Source organism: Crotalus tigris, unplaced genomic scaffold (genome assembly GCF_016545835.1).
Source record: "Crotalus tigris isolate CLP2741 ecotype Arizona unplaced genomic scaffold, ASM1654583v1 scf7180000023829.5930981, whole genome shotgun sequence".
Taxonomy (NCBI): Eukaryota; Metazoa; Chordata; class Lepidosauria; order Squamata; family Viperidae; genus Crotalus; species Crotalus tigris.
The window spans coordinates 2,030,029-2,049,470 of NW_024100213.1; the positions used below are offsets into that span (position 1 = coordinate 2,030,029).

General features: G+C 44.4%; 1 protein-coding gene across 6 annotated transcripts in view; it reads left to right on the plus strand.

The window, feature by feature from the left end:
- The window catches only part of PLXNA1 (plexin A1), a 452,635-nt gene that overhangs the window by 4,467 nt on the left and 428,726 nt on the right, over positions 1-19,442 (plus strand). Inside the window, exon 1 of one of the 6 annotated variants that reach the window (XM_039321817.1) lies at positions 13,044-13,133. The exons of the other annotated variants lie outside the window; for them this stretch is intronic. The gene's annotated coding sequence lies outside the window, so the exon portion shown is untranslated. Of the gene's footprint in view, positions 1-13,043; positions 13,134-19,442 lie in introns of those variants that run through there. 6 annotated transcript variants of the gene reach the window in all.

Genomic DNA, 19,442 nt, shown 5'->3' on the forward strand with positions numbered 1-19,442 from the left:
CTTAATTTGAGGGGTTCTGAATGTTCCATTAAAATGGTAATTGCAGGATTTCCAGTTATTTAGAGTAAGAGATATATATAGCTATTATTTAGGCCATATTTATGCCATAATTTTTTGGGGATATTTCCAAGGAATAGTAATATTTGGAAGGACATTTGCCTAAGATATTGGAGAGCCATTGTTAGTCAACTAGCAGCCTTTCCCAATCTGTGCCATAGATTTTTTCTGTAGCTTGTTTGCTGCGGTGAACTGAATTCTTATGGTGCGTAAGCCATGGTGAATGGTTGGGCATGTTATGTGAACCTAGACAGTTCTAGTTTATTTAATAGAATATAGTTAAACAAACTATAGCTAGATATAGTTAATGAAGCAGATCAGTATAAAGCAAATTTGTGTTTGGAAAACTGACGTTTTCCCCTAATTGATACACAAGTTCCATTGATTTTATTTTCTTGAAAAGACGTATAGTATACAATTGTTATCTTGCCAATTAGAGTGCTTAATTTCTTCTTATATCTCAGGTTTTGAAATGTTCCCGAAAGCTTTGCTATTAAATCACGATGTATCACCATTCAGGTACTTGAGGGTTACCAATCATAATGTGAATACCTTGCCCAGTTATCAGCAAACAGAGGTCTAGATTCTTGCCATTGCTATAAATGTTTGACTGTAAATCTGTATGTATGTCCATGAAGAGGAAAATACCAATATATATGTGCATTTTGCCAGAGTGGAGATGTATGTAAATTCAATGTTGACCTGTTTAATTTTTGGTGTTCTTTGAATTTGCTCCTCTTCCGTTAATTCTTTGATAGGAGGCAAGATAACATCATCTGATGATGTTACCTTGCCCGTTGTTTCTGAACCATGACAACTTTTAAGATGTGTGAACTTCTACTTAAATTCCCCACCCAGCATGCTGACCCAGCCTGATAATAGGAAGAGAAGCAAACTCAGGAAGAGAAGCAAACTCAGAGAACATCAAGAAGCCAACATAGGCATTTTTTTTTCTACCTGTGTGCTTTAAGCTTGCAACTGTTTCCAGACTTTTCGTCAGAAGTTGCCATTTGAACAATGTCTGTATGTTTACCCTGTTTTCTTTTGTTTCTTTTTTAAAGCATACTTATTTTGAATTCTTGCTACCTTTGTAACATGACTATGTTGCCCTTGAATGAACAAGGGCATAAGGTTTCTTGGTGCTTTAAGATGGATAGGCGCAATTCATAGCCAAACAAACCATCAGATGCCGGTTACAGAGGACCAAGAAATGGGACTTTAATTTTCTGCCTTTTTCCATAGATCTTAATAGTTTGGCTTCCGTCTGCTGAAAATTTGCCTGCTCTTGGAATAGCCTTAAGTAAAGCAAAATAAGGATGGGCAATGCTCTGATGTGAGCCACGCTCCAAAATCTTTTTTGTAGTGACACTTTTGCTGGTCCTGAAAGGCAGAGAGAGGCCTGGTGGTTTTGTCTTCTCCACCTGTGCCGTTTATTTCACAGGAAAAAAGTCCGGAATGTATTTCGGCAGTTGGAAAATCAAACCTTGCTTTTAAAATCAGGGCTCCGGTTTTTGTCTCATTAAAAGCAGAAATGGAATGGGTTGAAGAGAAGCAGAGGATGGGGAGGAAAAACAAAAACCTCTGAAGGAAAATCAAGGAATGCAGCTAAGGACTTAGTTTGGTTGCTGCCCAGTGGTTAACCAGGCAAAAAGGGCATAAAGGCTATCCTGTCAGGTATTCCTTTCTTCACTTCCAACAACCAGTTCTTGTCGTTCAAACAGAAAATTTAGAGCAAGAAAGAAAATGGGCAGCAGAAATCTTACAAGAACTGTATGTGTCTAGAGGAAACGGAAGTTTCAAATTAAAGATGAATGTTGGTATTGCTTTATGTTTTTTACTGCTAGTCAGGCCCAGGTTTTGATTTCTGTCTGAATGGAAGCTTTTCACTTGAGGAAACCCACAGTTTTCTGAATTGTTTAGGCTCCCTGGAGTCTGTTTGAGTCCTCTTGCACAACACAGTTATGGGTGTCACATCCAGCTCAATTTATTTTGAACGACATCACTATCCTTAACAGTCTCCTTTGTAGTAAAACACTGTACCCACAGTGGTCCAGCGTCATTAATTACTTGGTGAAATGCTGATACCAACCTGGCAGCTGTGAAGTTTAATTGCCCCAAAGTATATATACAGTTATCCTTGCAGCACATCTGAAAGAGTAACATAAGGTTGCTTTATATCTCTTTAAAATTGTAAAGCAAAGCATAACACTGTATCTTGCTTGATTGTCTAGGCCAGACATGTCAAACTGCTGGCCTGCGGACCGGATGCACATACTAAGACTGCGCCTACCACATTGCTGGCAATGGGGAAAAAGTCACGATATGTTGCGCGATGTCACGTGACATCACAAGTTTGACATGCCTGGTCTAGGGCCATGTAAAACATGCACAGGGCAGGAACACAGGTTTTCTTACATTTCTGTGTTTTGGAGCACACTGACATTTCCTTCAAGGGAACCAAGTCGGCCCTGGCGCTGGACACAAGGATGAGCACTTTGCAGCTAGTAGTACATGGTGGCAAGTTATTGGTGGAGTGAACTTTGTGCCTATGGCACTGTTCCTGGGCATTCCCTAAAGCCAAGTGACTGATCTGGTAAACAATGCTTACCTGTTGCCAGTTTGGAATGAGAATGCAGTGGCCACTTTGAACAGTGCATGTAATGAAAAAGGCACCATTAATTAAATGTTCTGGCCAGCCCTAGAAGGAAAATTTCAGTGTAATTCTATATGTTATCCTGGTAGTAAAGTATGAGCAAAGAGATTTGGCTGGGTTAGCACAAGAGATCAGGAGAAAGCAAAAGTGGATCAAGGTGTGCCCAATTCTAAGGCCATCCAGTTTCATATTTGACTTCAGTTGAACTGCTTTTCTTTCCGGTAAAATAATCGATGGGAGTTTTTCCTTCCCTGTTTAGAAGTTTGCCACTGACCATAGCCATCTTGTTTCTGGGACTCTGGGAGTCACCAAAAGAGAACTGTGTTGCCCAGATGAACGAACAGTGTACAGAGTATGAAATGTACCTCTCAGTTGTATGTACATGAACACTTAAAATGGTTATTCTCACATCCTGTTTGCCGTAGAAAAACAATGCCCTCTTCGTCAGTATGGCTGCTCCTTTAAATGGGGAACTGTTTGAAGGTAATGAAATTAGGAAATCTGGTTCCTTCAACATATTTTTGTCCTCAGATCCCATTTCCTTTCCTGGCTATTGATTCTGTTGACTGGCCATATTGTGATGATAGTCCAAAGAATTTGGACGTTGTTAATAAACCCAAATATACAAAGGTCTTCATTTACTCCAATTGGTGACATAGTATTGGTGCTGGAAATACATGGAATTAGTTTTGCTGATTTTATTTACTTATTTTTATGTAGTCTGTTTTTCTTATAAATAAGTGAAGGTGGCAAGCATATCTAATATTCCTTCCTCCTGTTTTTTTTCCCACAACAACAATCCTGTTGAGATTAGTTGGGCTGAGAGTGTGTGACTGGCCTAAAATCACCCAGCTGGCTTTCATGCCCAAACTGGGACTACATTCACAGTCTCCTGGTTTTTAGCCTGATGCCTTAACTCTTAGACCAAACTGCCTCTGATTTAATTGATTCTGTTGTGATAGTGAAATGAATTGGAGCCCTGGTGGTGCAGTGGTTAGACTCTGCCCAGGAATTCGATCCTCACCGGCTCAAGGTTAACTCAGCCTTCCATTTTTCCAGGGTCAGTAAAATGAGGAACCAGATTGTTGGGGGCAATATGCTGACATTTGTAAACCTCTCAGAGAGTGCTGTAAAGGACTATGGAGCGATATAGTTAAAGTGCTATTGCTATGTATTTTTTGTATAAACTCTGTATTCTCTTTGTCACCATGAAGGCATATTCTCCTTGTATTGGGATTCCATTCATGTTTTTTAACATGGCATGTTCAATATATGAGCGTACTGGAGAAGACTTCAGCAAATTTGTCAGGCATTCTGTTGATTACTCGGTATTGAGTACACCAGATAGCAAATACCAGAATGAAGTCATGGAATGACAGTGAAGTAGTATATGTAATCTAGGTTGCAATTCAGTTTCCATGATTAAGTATGGACTTGGATCTTAGTGTCTCCACAATCTCAGTTGCTAACCCGTGCTGCCTCCAGGAGTTTGTCTTCCTTTCGAGCTTTGCAGTGTATACCTTGAATAATGGAATGCAGTTATTTCATTGCCACTATTTAGCTTGTCTGAAAAGAAAGGTAATAGGTTACTAAACTGAATTAAGTGACCTTTCATATAAATCTAGGAGCAGACAATGGTTGTTGTCAATTGTGTTAATGGGTGTGGGAAAGATATCGAAGAGGCTATTTATTTTAGATTAATGTCTTTCTGGACAGTACGGTATTTTTTTTTCCTCTGGCCTGTCTCTGACATCCAAGGCCACCCCTCTGGTGGTATTTTTTGCAGCTTGTAAAATAATAACAGGCTGCCGTGTGTGCAGACATGCATAACTTATTGGGCTATTGGTTGTTGAGTAGTTTGAACAAGACCTTTTGGGGATTGGACACTGAAGTGGCAAATGCTGTAAAAGGAAGGCTATTTAGAAAATCAAGTCCATCTCAAGCATGTATAAATCCATTTTCAGAAAGGATATCTTTTGACCCACTAAGAGGAGTCAGGCCAGTTTCACTCTATGAAGAGTAGCTGCTCAACATTTTTAGGACCAGCCAATCAGATGAACAGCAGCTAAAAGAACTGAAGCCTGTGACTTTACATTGTTGTGAACAGAGAATAAAATAGTAAAACCAACGGTAACAATTATGGCAGAAGATAGCAAAGATAGTACCAATAGTGATAGGCACCTTGGGTGCAATCCCAAAATATCTGGAGCACCACTTGAATACCATTGACAATGACAAAAATCACCACCAGTCAATTGCAAAAGCCAGCTTTACTTGCAATAGCTTGCTTACCTGTGTCAATATCTTTAACACTATCAAACAACATCTGCCTATCCCGAGTCTTTTGGAAGGACTTGATAGGTGGATAAAAATGCCAAATCCAATCTAAACATTGGGCTGAATGTGCGAAGAACCATAATATACCTATCAGTTATATTGTGCCAGTTTTACTTTTGGAGATATTTCTGTTTTAGGCTGATCCTTGCTGAAGTTTCCTTTATGTTATCTACTATTCCCATACCCTTCAAAGTGTAGGCAATTAGTTGTCTTCTAGACATTACAGAAAATTTAACCAAATGTAACAAGTACCTTGTACATTTAATGTTTTGTTCCCCAATTAGCAGCTTCAGAAAAAAGAACTCCTGACCAGCTTCCTCTTTGTTCCTGTCCAAGAAAATACTTCCGTTCCCTTCTCATTGCAAAAAAATAGCTACACTTTAAAGGTTAAACCTCAGTCCAAATTAAAAGGAAAGGGTTTGATGTTTCTCCAGCACTGGAGATGGATAATCCACCAATGGGTTTAGATTGTGTTCCTGCCCAATCAGATGAAGTCAGCCGAAGTTGCCACGCCCGTCCTGGACCATAGAGATCCCATTCTTGACTTGATCTCACCCAGGACAGTCGTGCAAGTTTGGCTCTTAGGCAGATACAGTCTCTATTGGTGGATTTTCCATTTCCAAATTGCTGAACAGTGCTGTATTCAGCACAGAATTTGGCCTTCTAGTAGTAATTATTCCTCCTTTTCCCATTCAAAAACATCCTGCTTTCCTCTTGATTCCTAATTTGGGGGGGGGGGGTAAAAACTGAGTCTTTTATAAGGAAGGGGCTCCTTCCTTAACCCCCCTCTCCCCCTTTTCCCCCCAGCCTTAGCTTGCTGATTCAGCCGGTGGACTAACAGCCGTTAGTCCCCAGCTGACATTAATTTGGCCTCTTTCCTACCGGAGCTTGCGGTACTAGTGCCGGAGGAGGAGGCTGGTAGCGACAGACCCAGGATCCCCCTTGGAAATCCTTAAGTCTCTGATTTCTTGGAGCTGCAGTTGCAGCTCCAGTGCCTAATTCCGCCGGTGCCTAATTTCGCCGGTCTTCTCCCTTTCCCTTCAGCTGTTTGGGCCTTACTATTGGGCTTTCACGGGGCATCAGGAAGCCACCGGAGGCGCACGTACGCCTAGAAAAACCCAGCACCGATCAGCTGTTAGGTGGCGGATCGGAGGGATGGAGGGCTCCGTTTTTGCTTTGAATTGCAAGCTTCCAGGCGCGGACCTTCTCCTTGGACAAGGGGTTGCTTGTTCTGCGCTGGTATTTGCCTCAGAAGCCTCCTGGACCGCGGCAGGTCTAGGGCCTCCCCCCCCACGTGGATGCCATTTGGGGCCGCGTGGTCTCCATCCTTACCGGCTCATTTCAATTCCTCAAGGGGAATACCGGAGGAAGGGGCTCCTTCCTCCCCTTTACTGATTACCCTTCTCTGTTAAGAAAAAGGGATGTACGTTGGGGGTGATCCGAGACAGGCGATCCGGGGATAAAAAATTCAAGGCCCCACCGGCGTCAGGAGGCCGCCATTGTTGGGAATGGCCCCCTTTTGGGAGCTAAACAGGTCCATTTTATCTTGAGGCCTAATATCTCAAGGGGCAACGGAGCCTCCAAGCCTCTTATGACTTGGTCTGTGACCTGCTCACAGGTGTAGTCTATTATTATTATTATTATTATTATTATTATTATTATTATTATTATTATTATCATCATCATCATCATCATCATTATTATTATTATATACATTATTGGTTGGTCCCTTTCTGGTTGGGTGTCTCTCGGCCTCACGTGCTCATATCTGGCCTAACCCAGCATGATTCTGGGCCTACTAAATTGCCAACAACTGTAGCTGGATTCCAGGCATCCCCTACCGTGCACCTGTTCTTATCCACACAACACAGCCTATCTGGATTCTAGATATAGCGTGCCTGTTCTTATCCACAACAGCTCTAGCCGGATTCCAGACGCCCCCTGTCATGTGTCTGTCCTTATCCGTGCACAGCTATAGCTGGATTCCAGACGTCCCCTGTCGTGCGTCTGTCTTATCCACGCAACAGCTTATCTGGATTCCAGGTGTTCCCAATAGTATGCCTGTCCTTATCCAGTGTATACTACTTTCTGGATACCAGGGGTCCCCCATCATACTCCTGCGTTATCAGAGAATGGAGGATTCTATGCCTTCTGCAAAGGATGCTTTGCCATCTTCATCAGCTCCTAGGCATCCTCAGTCCTCTAGTCAGGAGGTTGCTGGCACGATTGCAGCCAAAACCAAGTCCACACCTACCACCAAGACCTCGAAGAGAGCTGAAAAGCAGGCCAGCCGGAGACACCAAGCCCTAGAAAAGGAATTTACAAAGGCACAGAAAAGAGCCAGGTTGGAGTCCCCCCATGCCGAAGGGTCAACCTTTGACTTACCCCTGGGGCCCCCCACCTCCCCCCTGGGGATATGGTCGACAGGGGAACCCTTACCTTCCCCTGCACCGTGTGGGATGGGCAGAGCTCTCCCCATTTCCCAACCCGCTGTCCCAAGGGCTCAACATAGGACACCCGAGGCTACCTTCACACCTACTGCGGCTGGGCTTCAGCCGAGTGAGCCAGTCTCCTTTCCCACGGGAGGACCATTTGGCCTTGCTGATTGCTCAAGTGGTAGATCATGTCTTTGAGCAAGAGCTCAAGCCCCTAGGCCAGCAGCAGTTGCTCACGCGCCTATTCATCATCTGGTTTCTGAAACCTACTACGCTCCTTCTTCCCCATCTGGGTTCATCTCCTTGGAGAACTCATCCCTTCGCGAACTTGACATTGAACAGGGGATTCCAATGTCTGAGGAGGAGGAGCCTCCCCCTGAAGCTCCTTCCTTTAGCGGCCTCTTCAGCCCTTCCTTCTTTGTTCCCTTGCTCCGCAAGGTCACATCCACAGCCCACCTTGGGCCCAATCCTTCCTCAGCAACAACCACCGTTCCCCCTGAATCGGTGGTGGACCCAAACTTCACTGAACAGGTGGCAGCTCAACACCACATTCCTTGCCCTCCCATGTTTCTAAACGCAGTCCAAAAGCAATGGACATCTCTGGCCTCCCTTCCCCTCCCAGGTAATACCGACAAAAAGCTATACAACGAGGCTAAGGATTTGGAGGAGGCCTTGGAGGTGCCCGCAGTGGATGAGCCCTTAGGGTCCCTAGTATCACCCACTGTCATTCCCAGCAATGTTTCTGAAGCTGTCAAGGCTGAGGACCGTAAATGCGAACTCGTCTACCGCAGGACGCATCAAGCGGCTGCATGGGCTATTAGAGCGGCCACTCCACATCTTTCTTTAACAGATCGGCCCTCCGCTGGCTAAGGCAGCTCCAGGCCTGTATCCCAGCAGAGGATATCCGCATCCACCAGGACCTTAGCAAGATGGTGGCGGCCATCGAGTATGTGTCAGATGCCACTCTCCAGGCCGCCAGATTTTCCTCCAGGGCTATGGCTTCAAGCGTCACTGGTCGCCGTATGCTCTGGTTGAAGTACTGGCATGCCGACGCCAAGTCTGAGTGGCATCTATCAGCAGCACCTTATCAGGGAGGCAAGCTGTTTGGGGACGCTTTGAATCCCTATCTCACCGAGAATAAGGACAAATGCAAGGTCCTTAATCATCTCCTTAAGAGATCGGACAAATGGTCCAATTTTTATCCATGAAGACAAGTCTTTTAGGGCAGGGACTAGGTACAACTACACTCAACCCATCCGTCCCTTCCCGGCCAGGCAGGACAGACAGGATAGGCAGTCCGACAGACAGACGGCCAGACCTAGACAGCAATCTCAGGGCAAGCGGCCCTTTCGCGGGAACGACCCACCATTCAGCCGCTCCAGGTGACTCTCCAGCGGTTCCTCCCATAGGGGGCAGACGTTCTCTCTTTGTCCACCAATTGGAGGCCACCACCACAGACACATGGGTACTAAACATCGTACGTCACGGTCTGGCCCTGGAGTTCATCTCCTATCCCCCAAATTGATTTCTCTCCTGCTCCTACCCACGGAATCGAACAAAGAAAAGACTAATGAACAAAGCCGTTCAGTATCTGCTAAATATACAGGCCATAGAACTGGTGCCAGCGGACCAGAAACGTTGGGGGTTTTATTCCATTCTCTTTGTCATCCCCAAGATGTCAGTGGGATGGAGAGCCATTTTAGATCTCAAGGGCTTGAATTATCATCTTGCATACTGCAAATTCAAGATGCAAACACTCCGCTCAATCTTGAGAAGCGTAAGGAAAGGGGACTTCCTGATGTCTATCAACCTCATGGAAGCGCACCTCCATATCCCCATCTCTCTCGCCCACCGCCGGTTTCTAAGTTCGCACACAAGGGTTGCCATTTTCAATACAGGGCACTCCCATTTGGCCTATCATCGGCTCCCAGGGTATTTATCAAGATCCTGACGGTTTTAGCAGCTCACCTAAGGATGGTACCAGTCAGAGTCCAATGCTACCTGGACGACATATTTATCCAGTCATCATCCACCCAGTCCATCCTGGTGGATCTCGAACTGGTGGTAAAGCTGCTCCAGGATCACGGGTTCTCAGTAAACTTCCCCAAGAGCCATATGGTTCCCACAACAAGGCTGTTACACCTAGGGGCCATCATAGACACGGTGGAGTGCCGGGTCTACTTATCACAGGAACACCGGGACAGCATAAAGGAGTTGGTCCTCCAGTTACGCAGGAGTCGAACTGTAATATTGGCCAGTCTTTCCCAGTTGTTAGGAAAAATGATCTCGGCCATAGCGATCGTCCCCTGATCCAGGCTCCACTCCAGGGAACTTCAGTGGTTCCTGCTCCCCTTCCAGAGACAGAACCTCAGCGCCTCCCAGCAAAAGGTGAGACTCCCACTACAAGTATCGCTCTCACGTGGTGGCTCTTGCCCGCCATGCTCAAGGGATCCTCCTTCAAGGAGCCAGATCGGCTCGTACTAATGACCGATGCCAGCCTGTTCGGCTGGGGAGCGCACCTTCGCTCACAGTGGGCACAGGGCTTTTGGTCTTGCTCAGACCTTCGGCACAACAGCAATTGGCTGGAGCTCCGGGCCATACATCTGGCCCTTCGCCACTTTCACAGTCTGGTGACGAGGCGTCACGTATTGGTCCTCACGGACAACGTGGCTGCCAAGGCTCATATAAACCAGCAAGGGGCACCAGATCTCGGACCCTATTGACCGAAGCTCTTCTACTGGGCTCCTGGGCAGAATCCAGTCTGGCCTCCCTCAAGGCCAGTCACATTTTGGGGGAGGCGAACACTCAGGCTGACTTCCTGAGCAGGGCAATGATAGATCACTCGGAATGGCGACTCCACCCGAGGATTTTCAGAGAAATCTGTCACCGATTCGGCTTGCTGTTGCTGGACCTCTTTGTGTCCTCGATCAACGCACAGCTGCCTCGATTTTTTTCCCAGTTCCCATCTCCAGGGATGGAACGAACGGATGCTCTTTGGAGCCCATGGCTGGAGGGCTTGCTTTATGCCTTCCCTTCTCTCCCTCCTCCTGGCGGTCATCCGCAAGCTTCTTCGGGAGCGGGCGGAGATCCTCCTAGTGGCTCCGTATTGGCCACGGAGACCTTGGTTCGCCAATCTGGTGAGTCTCTCCTTCACGGATCCATGGAGGATTCCCCCAGACCGGGTTTCACTCAGCCAGGGGACCATTCTCCATCCGGACCCCCAATGGCTCCAGTTAGCCGTATGGCACTTGAGTGCTCAATCTTGTCCCAGGAGCTTTGCTCTCCAGGGTTCATTACGGTAATCCAGGCTTCCCGTCGCCCTTCTACAAACCGCATTTACGAGGCCACATAGAAGAACTTTCATGGTGCTCGGTTCAACACTTGTCACTCTCAGACCTTATGGTTCCCCATATTCTGGACTATCTGTTAGAGGGCTTGGAGAGGGGCTTGGCCCCGAACACATTGCGCAGACAGAGCACTGCACTTTCCACAGTACTCACCTGTGACTCAGCAGGTTCCTTGGGACATCACCCCCTACTCCGCTCATTCCTCAAAGGGGCCGCTAACACCAGGCCCCCTGTAGCGCACAGGTACCCTTCTTGGGAGCTTCCACGTGTTCTTTGGGCCCTGACCAAGTTGCCCTTTGAGCCTCTAAAAATGTGCGACATGTGCTATCTGTCCCACAAGGTGGCATTCTTGATGGTGATCACGTCGGTGCGACGCATTTCTGAATTGGCTGCACTTTCTACCCAGGATGACCTGTGCATCTTCCACCAGGATCGAGTGGTTCTCCGCCTCGATCCTACCTTTCTTCCAAAGGTCAACTCTCTTTTTCACAGGGCCCAGGAAATGGTGCTCCTGGATTTCTGTCCTAATCCATCGCATGATCGGAAATGGCAATGACATCTATTGGATGTCCGCAGGGCGCTCCGGTACTATATCTCACAGACAGTGGTGTTCCGTAACTCAGAGGCCCTCTTTGTCTCCTTCTGCCCTTCCTCCAGGGGTTGGAAGGTCTCCTCCTCCATGATTGGCAGGTGGATTAGGGCATGTATTGCGGGGGCATATCAAGCTGCTTCAGTCTGCAGGACGGCCACATGGTCTTCACCATCTCCTTTTATATGGCACTATAAGATTGATAGGTTTGCCTCGGCGGAGGCCTCCTTTGGTAGGAGAGTTCTCCAACAGGTCGTATCTCAAAGTGCCATGCTGGACTGGCCTGTTCCCCTCCCTCAGGGACAGTAGGCTTTGGTATGTCACATTGGTGGATTATCCATCTCCAGTGCTGCAGAAGGGGCGTTGTCTTATCTGAACGCCTTTTCTTAGCACGGAGATGGATAATCCACTCCTGCCTTCGCAGGTTACTTAGGCCTAGGGCTAGATTGATGAGCCAACATGTCTTACAGTTAGTCAGTGGCTACACTCGCATCAAGAATGGGATCTCTATGGTCCAGGACGGGCATGGCAACTTTGGCTGACTTGATCTGATTGGGCAGGAACACAGTCTAAACCAGCGGTTCTCAACCTGTGGGTTGGGACCCCATTTGGTGTCGAACGACCATTTCATGGGGATAGCCAAACAACGCAGTCCGCCATTCCCCCCCCCCGTTTCCTTAGTTGTGCTACTCCTTTTCATTCTAATTCTATTGGCTTTCAAAAGCTAATAGGAATTGTCCAGGCTGTCTCTGCCCTGCTGAGCCCACCAAAAGCCCCAGTCTGCAAATGGTCTGCAAGTTGTCTGCAGCGAAGGCGAGCTGTCTGGAAGTTTCCAGCCTTCCCTGCTGAGCAACTACTAAAAAAGTAAGTAAAAGAGGGCCAGGGTGGGAGGTGGGCGGGCGCAGGGAGGGTTGCTGGCGCGCGTGGGGCCCGGCAGGTGCCTTACCTCCCTTGGGCTGGGCCAGCTGATGGCCCAGCCGGTGGTCGCCCTGTGCCATCGCTGCCCCTTGCCAGTTACGCTGAGGCCAGCGCAGTGGGCGGCACCATGGGCAGGGAAAGTCCTCGACTTACGACCGGTTGGGTAGTCCTCGACTTATGACCGGTTGGGTAGTCCTCGACTTACAACCGGTTGGGCATTAAAAAGGTTGAGAACCACTGGTTTAAACCTATTGGTGGATTATCCATCTCCATGCTGAGAAAAGGCGTTCAGGTAAGACACTGTGCACTTTTCACGAATGAAGCTTAGCAAACTCAGAATATTATATAATTAAAACTCTGTAAGGTCACGTTCATAGCTTGGAATGTTTTACAGCTGCAAAACTATATAGCTATCCATATATTAACTGAATTATGATCCTAGAATCTCTCTTCATTGAGAACCAGTATGGTATTTAAAAACCTAATTCAGATCCATCCTCAGCCATGGCCCATTCACCCTCTGTCTCTTTCAGACCTTACCTCAAAGATAAGGAGAAAATATCCATTGCATAAATAACTTGACCATGCTGGGTGGGAACAGCTGAGAGCTGCAGTTACCAACAGCTGCATGGACCACTGGTTCATCACTGGTGCTTTACAAATTTGTTTTTCAGAAGCTTTGTGAAAGCAGCACTAAATGGAATGGAAAGGCAGAGAAGTTGGCTGCCATAGTTTATTGTTGCAGAACAGACAATTGCCATTCGTAATGCCCACTCTGGAGCCATGGTTGGATTGAGGTGAGAATATTCTGTGGGCAATCTGGAGTGACTTACATTGTTGTCATGGATAATGATGTCCTTAACTGCTTTCTGTACCATTGCAGACCCAGTAGGCAGTCAGGAATCTCAATGGTTCTTCCCAGCCACCTGAGTGACTGCTGCTCTCCTTGCATTAATAGACCAGATGTGGCTGGAAAGTAAAGGTCCTTGACCACCAAAAGTTCAGTATTAGATTTCTTGACTGCTGAGTTGTCTGCTGCTGAACTGTTGGTCCAAAGACTGCAAAACTATCACCCTCCAAAGATAGCACACCTCACCCTGTGTCCTTATCCTCTTCTACATTCAGAACATTTGTGTCCTGCACTTACCTTTTGTTCTTCTCAGGCCATCTGCAGTGGAATAGACTATGCCCATTTTTCTTGGACATTAATGAACTTATATATAGTTGAGTTTGCTTCTGAATAAGTGTACGCTGGGTTCCTGCCATAAATTCCCTATTGTGAATTTATGACCTCACAGTTTCCTCACCCTTTGCTTCTGTATTCAGAACTTTTGTGCTCTGCATGTTTTATGATCTCAGGCCATCTGCAATGGAGTAGATACAGGTAGTCCTTGACTTACAACCATTCATTTAATGACCAAAAAATTGGGGAAAAATGCTTATACTGGTCCTTGTACATCATTAGTTCAACAGAATGCATTTATGACAGTTGCAGTGTCCTGTGTGTGTGAGGGTTCATATGATTGCCCTTTGCAACCTTCCCAGCCAGCTTCTGACAAGCAAAGTCAATGAGGAAAACTAAACAACAGCATGGTTCAATAAACAATTGCAACGATTCAGTTACTACTGGGGCAAAAAAAAAAAAAAAGGTTTTAAAATTGAGAATGACTCACTTAAGAACCATGGAAATTTTGGTCCCAACTGTGGTTTTAAGTCAAGGACTGTCTGTATTCACCCTTTTTTTTTTTTTGCTGACCTGTTTGCTTGAGAAGTTGAGAGGATGAGCAGAAGGGAGATTTATAGCAGATATCCAAGTTAGATATTTTCTGTTCTATCTTGGTAATTAATCTGCTCAAACTTCATTAAGACAGCACCCTACAAATAGTATGGAGTACATTTTTCTTTATCTCTAGCTAACTCATCGAGGCTGGTTGAGGTGTGATACAATCCCATATACCTGGTTTGACACTAGGTGAGGAAAGTTTGCATCTTCTCCCCATCTCTCCCAGTGATGATGAAACAGAACCGGAGTCTTCTCCATGCCCTTGGGCTTAAACTAGGAATTGGTGAACAGTGTGCTGTGAAGAGCAGCGGGACCCACAAATTCTAGGCCTGGTCATCTTCCTGTCCCTCAAGAAAATATTTTAAAAGAGTCTAAAATTAAAGAAGATACTTTAAAAGGTTTAAAACGAAGCAGAAAAGGGTGCTGCAGAGCCAATGCCAGCAGCCTCCTCCTGTCTTATCTTCTTCTGGAGGAAATCCCTGGTGGACTTTTCAGCCTCAAATTGCCCTTTTTTATTCCGTACACATCCAGGGAGCCGGCCAAGTTAGCAGTGAGGCTGAGAAAAAGCAATGACCCAATTGGGGCACACAGACTGCACTTTGCTACCCGCCAAAGCTTGGGAACTTTTAATCTGGCCAGTGACCTTTCCAAAGCTTGGGAACGGGCCAGTAGCTGTTCTTTCTTCTTCGTTCACGTTTATTTTCCTGACCCCTTAATGCCAGTGTTGGGGTTATTGATGCCCGAATAACTGCACGTTGCAATTGTAAAAGCTCTAATTTTCTTTTATAGCAGAAAGGAGAGCAGATAAATGAGGAGCCTTTTGTCTACTTATTATAACAATCCTCCTGGCTTATTCTCCTTTTCTTTTTTTGTTGTCCCTTTTTAAAAAAATTTTTTTTTACAGACAGCATCCCCAGCAGGTTTTGCACTATTATCATTATTTTTTCAGGAATTCTTGGTCAGAAAAATTGACTGTCTCTATTCTTTTGACTGCCTACCATTTTAATGCACAAAGTGCAGTGGTGACGATTGCATTAAAATGTATATAATTATATCACGAGGGGAAAAAAAAGCCTTGTTAATTGCATGGGTGTTTTCAAGTGATAAGTATTTGAGTGATTCATGTATTCTTCAGAGTTAGCTAAAGCAGTGCTGTTGTCCATGGTGGAAGAGATGTGTTTTCATATCATTTGGAGACTTTGAACAAAACATAGAATTTGAGATGGCTTTTGTAATTCTTAGGCTCACTGTGCCTTAAGGGGCTCTTGGGAAATTGATCCCACAAGAGGTTGAACATTCAAGTGACAAAGCACATCTGTACTCAAGAAAGAGCCATTGCATTTTCCAATTCAGTTCTGTGTGTATTTATTCAGAAGAAGTTATTGTCAGGGAATAGTGCACAAGATTGCGACTTGAGTTGATTAAATCTGTTGCTATTAAAACGTATAATGTAAAAATGTTACAGATTTATAATACAAAGAGAAAGAGACAGAGATAGCTTCCTCTAAAACTCCTTCCAGTGATAATGGTACATTTTTCATTTCTTTACATTTCGCTCCCTATTATATTTTCATTTCTAGAAGTAAAAGACACAGATACAAGATTTATCCTTTCACTAAGATCCTCAAAGCACTGCTAGAAGCTCTTTAGTGATGTTGCCTCTGTAAAATTACAAAACTGGGATTGTTGACATACTTTTTTAAGCAAAAAGCCAAAGATCAACCTTTTTGTAAGACCAATCAAACTGAAGGTCTGTGGAGATTCTCAGTCAGAACTTGAAGAAGCGGGAGCCAAAGTGCACACGTCTCTTCTGGGCTGAAACCAAAAAGAAACTGGGGCATGGTCCAGCCCAGCAGGGGCATGGCAACTTTGATTCTTTGGTATGATTGGGCTAGAGGACTTCTAATACCCATGCATGGATTCTACATTCCTTCCATGCTGGAGAAACGAAACGTCTTCAAGGAAAAACAAAGTCCATTTGCCTTTTGAATAAGCACCATTGGGACAATCAAACTGAAGGGGAGAAAAGAGTTGGTGAAACCATTTCTCAAGCCTACTATAGTCCTTCCCTCAGTAGCCTGAACAGATAGGGTAAACAATTCCTAGTCTACTATATTTTCTCCATTTTTTTTTATATTTGCAACTTTTCTGGAACCATGTGAATATTCAAGAATATTTGACTCATTTCTCTGTCACGTGACATGCCGGTAAGGAGGGATTTCAATTTACATTGAAATATAAAAGATTTTTGGGAGAACTAAGAAAAGTGGTTCTTGTTGTCACTTCTGGAAAAATTGTGGCAAGTCTTCAAAATGTCCTATAGTTTATTAGCAAAAGGGCGAAGTATTCAGATCTGACTCAGGAAAGGGATTTTGACCTGGTGTGAGCACACTTGTTTTACCAGCTGGCAATTCCTTAAAAGAAATATACAACTCCGTATAGAAATAGAGCTCAGGAGGTGTTAAAAAGTTGGTAACAGGTTGGTGACATGTGGTTGCACTGTTGTTGCCTCCTAATGCTTGCTTAACTCAAAACATATTTTCTGAGCCTGTGCATTTACTGTGCAAGCTCTGGAAAAGATGGCAAAGTAAGTGTACCCATACTAGATCCAGAGCGCGTTTGCCTCTTCAGACCCAAACATTCTTTGCTTCTATGTTTAATCAAAAGTTACACCCAAGCACACAAAACACTCAAAACACATTACAACAGGCTCTGGAGCATCTCCCTTTCATTGTCTTGGCTTGCCTGTTGGTTTAGAAACCTAATTGCTTATTACCTCAAGTCATTCCAACCTAAGCATCTAAGCCGTATATAAGTTAGGTTATATTTCTGAACTGGCAGTCTTAACACTCTGATGAAAAGCAGACAAGCATATTACCGAATAGTCAGGAAAGAATTTAACGTCATTGTGGGACTCTACCTTATCCCCGTTTCCAGGTTTCCATCCATGCCTGCTTCTGGTCAAGTGATAAAGAGTTCTGCCATTTTTCTGTGAAGAAGATTTGAAGTATTTCCTGTGAGCTCCCTTCAGGGAACAGGACAACCATTTACTCCCTTGGTCTTTCATGAAAAAGAAAAAGATGGCAGGAAAACACCTGACATTTCCTTGAAAGGGGTAGGACCATTACACAGTGAGAAGAGTCTCTCTAGAAAGTGAAGGGTAACAGTGATGTGCACATATTAAAGGAGTTTAGGTTAAGTTGCAGGAAAATGTATTTAGCTGGGAAAAAGAACTGAGGGTTGCATCATTTAATTGATGGAATTATTTTTCATAAATTGTATTGATGGTAGTTTGAGATGCCAATTACAGAGGATTAGATAAATCAATAGAGGACAATTCTCTTTCCGACCTACTAGTCAAGATGACTGTAGATTACTTCCACAATCAGGTTGATTACTAATTGAGTAGGAGAGCAATGGAAGAAGGGGGTATTGCTGCTTGTGAGCCTGTGAGACATCTGGAGAGTTGCTGTTGTAAACCGGGTGTTCTTCTCCTACAGGCAATGGTTGGGTGTGCCCATCACTGACTAATGCTTTTCTTAGCCAGGATCTTTTGAATAAATCACAATTATCTGGGCTCATACCCAACTCGCTAGGCCAAAACTAACTCAGTTGTTATGGATAAAATGTGTGAACCAGTCCCTTTTAAATGTGAATGGAGTGTGAACTGACAATCGCATATGAATATATGCCTCCTTTTTCTGCCTTTTCAGGCATTTTTGTATCACACTGAATTTCATGACATCTTATGAGTTGGTTTTGGGTGGAAGCATATAGGTGGCCTGGGCCCTTTTTCCTTGGCATTCCTGTGGAAGTCATAATGCAGGGACTTTGTAGTGGGATCCCTGGCACTTTTATGGGTACTAGTCTGTTATTATTAGATTCTCCTGACCTATCCTTGCCTGGATTTTTTTTTAAAGCCTAAAGTCTTTTTCTTTCTTTGTTTTGTTGCTTTTGGAAATTTTTCAGGCATTTCTTTTTCTTTTTTCCTCCACCCTTCTTTTCTGTGGTTCAGCAAGACTCCACAAGCTCTTCAGTTATCTCATTGCTTCCAGCTTTCCCAGGCTTGTTCCTGCTCAGGCAATTAGAAACTGTTGGTAAATTGCATATTGGAGCTTTGAAGTGAAGTGAATCTATGCTTTTGCTTCTGCCTACACTGCAGGCAGAAGCATTTTATGCTATGGCAAAACCAAAGCATGGCTTTATGCCAAGATGGAACTGAGTATCTGCAAGAAGTGCTATGAAGAGAAGCCAAGCAAAACCATAAGACTTTTATAAGGCCCAGGTAACAACTGAGGAGAGGAAACTTCTCTAAAACTGAATCATCGTTATTGAAAATATCGATGAAGTCAACCATATCGTTTCACATAGAAATTGTTTGAAAATATTTCACTAACCTGGACTTAAATTCCGATTGTTCCTGCCTGCAATATTGGCAAAACTGTTATGTGAACCAAATTATTTTGAGAAGACCTCAGTTTTGGGAATGCTGCTCTGAGAACTACATGTTGTGGTGAGATTGTACAACTCATGGGCTTCTTTACATACCTCAAGCTCTGCCTATTCCATAGGAGAGCAGGTAGATGACAGGAAATTAAGTTCCCACACACATTTGTACTTTGCTTGAAATCATAAACTCTCCAGTTTGCAAAATGTGGCTGGGTAGCTAGTTGCAAGACTTGGAAACTGGTGGACATATTCTGTTTTAAGGTACAAAATGGTTCGTGTCATGGAGAACAGTAGATTAACTTGCTTTTTTATTTATCCAGTTTCCACAATTATTTTTGTAAGTATATTGAATGCCAAGCAGCAGTCGGCAATATGTTGTGTTTACAATGTTTGTCTGAAAGGAGAATGACCCTAAATTTAAAAATATTGCAAGAAGAGAAAAAAAATGTAAACAAAAGTTCTGTGCAATATCTACCTTCTGCTGTATTTTGTGGAAGTATGCATACATGTATATTTATATCAACTAACAGAAGCCACATTCCCCCCCCCCCAAAAAAAAGGAGAAGGAAAGAGAAAAGGTGGAGGGGAAATTGAAAGGTGATGAGGCTAAGGAAAGAGGTATTTGGAAAGGGGAGGAAAGAACAGAAGTCCTTCTTGACTTCAGGGTTTACCTTCACTATGATAACAAGTCTTAGTCTTCAGCCCAATCTTTAAAGCTACCAAGTCTTTGCAGCAGTGTTGTTGGCAGTCATTTGTTCCTCCTGTCTATTTCTTTTTTCCAATCTCTGTTTGAAATCTTTCCAATACTCCAATTCCCAGATAATCATTTGTGAATCTTCCTGTCTGTGACTGGTATTCATTTGTGAAAACTTTA